Here is a 6379-nt window from a genome sequence, read left to right as displayed (position 1 = left end):
TTTATCCCTGGCAGAGTGAACATTTCTGCCCTCTTGGTTTTCTAAGCACCTCCATAACACAAGTGTTGTCAACGTTGGGGTTGCTGATATTTACAAAAGGATGGGAAAAATTAAAATGGTGAGAAAAATTTGGCGCTGCTTATTTGAATATAACATGATTTTCTTTTCCAAGAGATTCAGGGTGACCAAACAAGAGTAAATGTTAATCTCAGAATAAATCGTCAGTTATTCGACATTTTGACATATTTCCCATACTGAAACTGTCAATGTCACAGTTATACCAGGAGTTATTCTCGGATAAAAGTTTGGTCGAATCGGGCCTCAGTGGTCTATTAAATATACGTCTAAATACGTCAAGCAACGTGCATATCCGTGTCTCAATTACCCTATATGCATTACAAACTTATCCCAGAGAGGGTTTGTTGGTATAGGACTGGTCATGTTTGCAGCGTACTCTACGGGTCAGTTTGTACAGCCTACCTCTGAATAGGAAACGGGAACGCAGAGTGCGGCGTTTAGACGATTAATTAACCCAAAAAGTAGCTACTGACCTTTGTACATATACATAAGGGCGCTCAAATCACCCAAATTCAGCCAAGATATATCTTGCCGCAGTAATGACATGACTCCATAGAGTGTCTTGTAGTGCAGGGAATGGTTGAGGGCATCAGACCAAGTGGTAGATCACCAATGAGATGGACGGACCAGATCAAGGCCGCAACTAAGTGCTCGATTAACGAAAGTGCCCGGAAAGCTGCAGTCCGCGAGGAATGGCGCCGTATTGCGAGGAACATCACTCATCGTGATTCACAATGATGACCACGACCACTCTGGCAAGAGTGTGCCGACTGAGAAGAAATCACCCAAAAAACGCAACTTTTAATCGAACTGAGTTCTACTAAAATCACAAAACAAAAGTAATATTCGAACAATCTTATCTTATCTTATCAATCATACCTATTTTATTACCTTACGTAAAAAATCATACCTACCTAGCATACAACACACCACCATCCAATATGGCCGTAGCTTTCGTAGCTGCAACCGTAGCAATGCCTTTGTAGCTACGCACACTCGACTGCGTGCTACGGTCTACGGACTACGAGGCTCGTAGCTCGTAGCAGTGCGTTTGTGAAAGCTCAAGTGCACCGTATACTGCGTAATTTCAACTCTCTTTTTGTTTGTTTTGCAAAGTTGATGCTTTTTTCATGCAACTGAAATACCTATCTAGTATCTGTACCTACTATGAAATATACAATAATACTTACTTTAAAAAAATACAGCCTACAGCCAGTACTATTTAGAACATAATGATTTGGTCATAGATATATATGTTTTTATTTATTTGATCACTAAAGGTTACATTGTATCATTCACAAGAAAAAATATACTATCTTTGTGTAGCATATGCACTATTATTGGGAACGTGCGAAGTGGGTGGAAGGCTTGGACGAATAAACCACTGGACACGAAACCTACAAGATTTCTAAGGAAACACGATCAACCACTTTTTGCGGGGGGAGAGGTTTGACAATTGTCAAATAATGACATTTAGTGCTGGGAAAAGATCGTAAATTTTTATCGATAGTTATGTAAATGAATGAATGAATGAACCTAACGAGATAAATGAATTATGGATTGATTTATTATTGAAAGTTTCTTTAATTAAAAGACTATAATTAATTATTGTATCGTGTTTATTATAGTGCCATTGGTAAATCATAGGTACAAATAATATTACAAATTATTCATATAGGTAGGTAACTAGGTGAAATATTTTTTTGCTGTGTTATCATTATCAAATTCGTGAAGCAATAAACAAGTAATATTCTGTTACGATCGACTGCTAACTAGCTTTTGGTCTCAACATAATTGTTATAATCTGTCTCACGTCACGGACAAAAGTTTCATCAATAGCCTATTTCTATACATTTCATGAAACACAATTTGATAACATTATGACAATGTATTGCTTTGTAGCGCTTGCAGTACGGATGCACTATCTGATATTATTTAATTCTTATCTAATGTTGTTGATATTCTTATGTTTAGGTCATTCGAGAAGACCTCCCAGTACTTATTTCGGTTTTGAAGACGTCGGTATATCCTAACTTCATTGATTCCAGAGCAATTTCGCGTTTCCGCTGTAAGCTGGATATTATCTTTGGTCGAAGATGTGTACACAGGGTACCTATCCTGTTGATGAGGGGTATTTCTTTTAGGGTTTAGTGCAGAATCGCGGAATATCCTGTCTCCTTGTTTTGCTTTCATAGATCGTTTCCTGTAAGTCTTAGAGTGGGTGCTTGTGCTTCCTCCTGAATAATGAGGTCTAAATGTCTGAGATTCAGAAAGAAGTCAAGTACTTATTTCGGTTTTGAAGACGTCGGTATATCCTAACTTCATTGATTCCAGAGCAATTTCGCATTTCCGCTGTAAGCTGGATATTATCTTTGATCGAAGATGTGTACACAGGGTACCTATCCTGTTGATGAGGGGTATTTCTTTTAGGGTTTTGTGCAGAATCGCGGAATATCCTGTCTCCTTGTTTTGCTTTCATAGATCGTTTCCTTTAAGTCTTAGAGTGGGTGCTTGTGCTTCCTCCTGAATAATGAGGTCTAAATGTCTGAGATTCAGAAAGAAGTCAAGTGATGCCGATAGAGTGGTTCTCATACAACCCGTGGCCGCTATGTTTGCTAGGCACTATGCATGTTGTCGATATGACTCGCCCAGTTCAATTTTTTGTCAAGGGAGATGCTCAGATATTTCACCTGTGTTGGTTTTGTTTTGAAAAGTTCAGTGGCCTAATTCACGTATCTTGACAGTCAAGATCTCTCTGATGTTCAGAAGTCGTCCCATTGAAAAACAGTTGATGACAGGATGGACCAAATCAAGTTCCAACCACCCCGGTATTTCACTAAACGTGAGGGATGACACAGATCTAAAAGGTTCTCTCGGTATTGCATACCGAAAATAAAACCTGTTAATAAAATAAAAAATAATAATAATATGTAATCGTAGTCATTTGGCGTATTTTTGTGATGATATTATTAATATTTAGATGCAATGAAAAGTTTAAATTGTATGTTCCTTCTGTGTGGATCTCATCATCTTTTGTTTCATGTGACTAAAATAAAGGCAAAAAATCAATCAACATCAAAAATATTTTATTCAAATTTGACCAGTATTTTGATGTACAACATATTTCAAAAAAGGTGTAATTATTACTTACATTTACTGGTGTGCTTGTTTTGTATGTTCCATCTATGTCGATCTCATCATCTTTTGTTTCATGTGACTAAAGTTATCAAAACAAAAAAATCTATCAAAATCATAAATATTTTATTCAAATTTGACCAGTGTTTTGGCACTTATGAATGTCAAAGATAATTTAAAAAAAACCGACCAAGTGCGTGTCGGGCGGGAGGCACGCGTAATGTAGGATTCCGTAGTTGTTGTCCGTCGTTAACACAATATATTTTAGAAGCAAGCAATTACTTCATCTAAAGTAACTTTTTGTATTTTCTTCTAAGGAATTTTTATTAGTTAAGTATAATACATGAGTCAAATGACTATTACTCCTAAACTAACTGATGTATCTTAACCGTTATAGTTTTCCTTGAAAGTTCATAAAATAAATTATTATTATGAATTTTCCCAGATTTTTCAAGCTAACGGTTTAGTTTTTAGAGGGGACTCGAAAAAAATTGGCACTTTAAACTTTAATAATTTGCAAACAGATCTCTAAATGGAAAAATTGCCTTAGAAACCCCTAAGCAATTTTAAAAGACCTGTCCAACGATATCCCACACGATGAGGTAGAAGATAAAAAAAATCACCCCCACTTTACATGTACCTACCCCTAGATGTAAAGCAACTAGCTACCGTAATTTATTTTTTTTTTTTCAAAATTTTATCTTACTGTTTTATCGGCGTGATTAATATACATACCTCCACAAAATTACAGCTCTCTAGTGCCAATAGTTTCCAAGCAAAACCTCGGACAGACAGACATAGCAAAACTATAAGGGTTCCTTGTCAGGACTACGGAACCCTAAAAAAGGTAGCCCTTTAGGGCACTTTATATGTCTCCTTATCTTTTGAGCCCTACCAGTTACACAATTTGAACCATAAATGTTTTGTGTCTACTGATATTTTGGTGAATTAGTTGACTTTTAAGATAAAATATCTAATAAAATTTGATGATGATTGTACTTACAAATTTAGGCAAATTCAATGTAGGTGAAGAATCTTTGTGCAGTTTTCTCTGTTTCGTAGAATTGGCATTGTAGCATTCTTCCGCAAAATGAATGCTACAAATGCAGTGGTTTTTAGTTGGAATCCACGTATTTTGTCTTCTGACTGCCTCTATCCACTTTCTCCTTCTATTTGGATCCACTGGAAATCTTAAATTAATTTGAATAATTTCAGTTTCAGTTTGTTTGGTATATCGATAAACTTATCGACATTTTTCAAGCCCTTTACGTCATAAAAAATGAGATGTGAATGAATGAATGAAACCTATAATCCAACCAAATTAAATATGCTATATGTTTTAAGCATTTACATGTACAATGAGTACTTTTTAAAATGACGTAATCATATTTTGTTTACATATCAAATTTTATTTATTTTACGAAAAAATAGCTACTATAATAGATTTAAAATGTACTTACGCGTGATAAGAAACATTTCTTGTGTGACCGGAATAATTTTTGCAATAAAGTACGGCGCATTTACCCATTTTTCGTGATATTTTTACTCTTCGAGAGCTCGCGTCATACTGACAAAGTGACAACCTGACAACATTTACCATGGCTAATTTAGCCTTGGTAAGTGCTAGCGGGGTAAAGACGAAAACGTCACTCGTTACGCGTCCAGTGGTTTATTCGTCCAAGGTGGAAGGGGTAAAGAAAACGATCGCTGCGCTCGTCGCGGCACAAATGTGTAACATTATGGGCAAGGGAAGCAAACAAACTTGTCTTATAATCATAATCATAATCATTTATTCATTCATAAACATGGGTATTACAGGATGTCACATACAAAATATTCTTAGGTACAGCCATGATTCACCTTTATGGTATATGAATACAAAATTGTCAGTTTGAATATTATACAAATTACTTACAGAAAAAAAAAAAAAAAAAACAATGTATACAGTTATTTTTACATCTTGTCATCAAAGAATGTTCTAATGTCATAGTATACCTTTTCAGTGAGGAAGCCATTGAGCGCAATTTTAAACCTTTTAATATCATTAATTGACCTGTCATTCTTGTCATTGTCAATGTTGTTTTGATTTTAATGTGATTGTGTTAATTTATTCAATTGTATTGATGATATTGTACATGTATGTTGTGTTTTAGTTAATTTACAGCCTCCAATCTTTTCCAAGAGTAAGTAATACCTACTGTTGTAAAAGGTAAATAAAATTCAACTTTTGAAAAACATAACTGTTTTTTATTTTATAAAGTTTTGCACTTATATTATTATCATTATAATATTAAATTAACACTTTCTTATCAGTATCATTAATGCAACACATCCAAACATAAGAAGTTAGCATAAATTGGAGATATTTGACGTAATATAGATTGTGGTTCACAACAGTCAGTCTTAAATACTGATCCAAACATATCTTGAAAATAGCTCCCTTTGGAATATTTACAAGCTACAAATTGACGAATAATGGGTTCTCCCCATTGTTGTTCGATGCTCGTTTTTAAATTACTAACTTTGTTGTTATTGTAACATATTAAAGCAGCAACATGTTTGCACTTGCCGCTCTGGTTATAAACGCAGCTTTACTCCTGTGACAACCCTAGCATGTAGCAATCTGTAATAAATGCAATGAATATTAGTTTTATAACTTTCTCTAAATCTTTAGTCATATTTTTAGGTTAGGAGATTACTTACGTTTAAACTTGTTTTATAGGGTGTCGAGGTCACCGATGTTTGACGAATGATGGTGGCTCAATAAATAACTATTGCCATTAGTTCTCAGCTCTTCTACATTCCTCACATGCTCTCCTAGCACCAATTTTTTTCCTTTTAGCTGAGTTTGGGGTTGGAAACTTATTGTGTGTTTTACACACTCAAAACCAGTTTTTATAATGACGTCCATTTCTCCATAAACAGTTTTTATCAAATTCTATTCAACGTACCATTTATTGTCTTTTAAAGTATATTTTATTTACTCTAATCAATAAAAATAAGAAAGCTGTTGTTATTTATTTTTTGACATTGCCCCTTAAAGTTTCGTTGGCAGATGGCGCTAATGTCGTGCACGTTCCCAATACTAATGAAAAAAAAAAAAACAAATAAACGAATTTTAAATGTTGGTTGCCTGAATACTTCGTTTTTAGATGATGACCATGAA

The 6379-nt window shown here is 34.7% G+C and overlaps 1 long non-coding RNA gene across 2 annotated transcripts; it reads right to left on the bottom strand.

Annotated features, from left to right (window-relative positions):
• Window positions 1-1817: 1817 nt before the first annotated feature.
• On the bottom strand, window positions 1818-4892 carry LOC135074267 (uncharacterized). Of its 2 annotated transcripts, XR_010257797.1 has the most exons (4): window positions 4674-4892; window positions 4217-4403; window positions 3230-3295; window positions 1818-2977 (listed from the first exon to the last, which is right to left on the bottom strand). It is a non-coding gene; the product is annotated as an uncharacterized LOC135074267 (long non-coding RNA). The 2 variants fall into 2 exon arrangements; XR_010257794.1 differs by lacking the exon at window positions 1818-2977 and having other exon boundaries at window positions 3144-3295.
• Window positions 4893-6379: the final 1487 nt, after the last annotated feature.

This window comes from Ostrinia nubilalis, chromosome 1, assembly GCF_963855985.1.
Source record: "Ostrinia nubilalis chromosome 1, ilOstNubi1.1, whole genome shotgun sequence".
Taxonomy (NCBI): Eukaryota; Metazoa; Arthropoda; class Insecta; order Lepidoptera; family Crambidae; genus Ostrinia; species Ostrinia nubilalis.
This window is presented reverse-complemented; position numbering and strand designations above follow the sequence as displayed.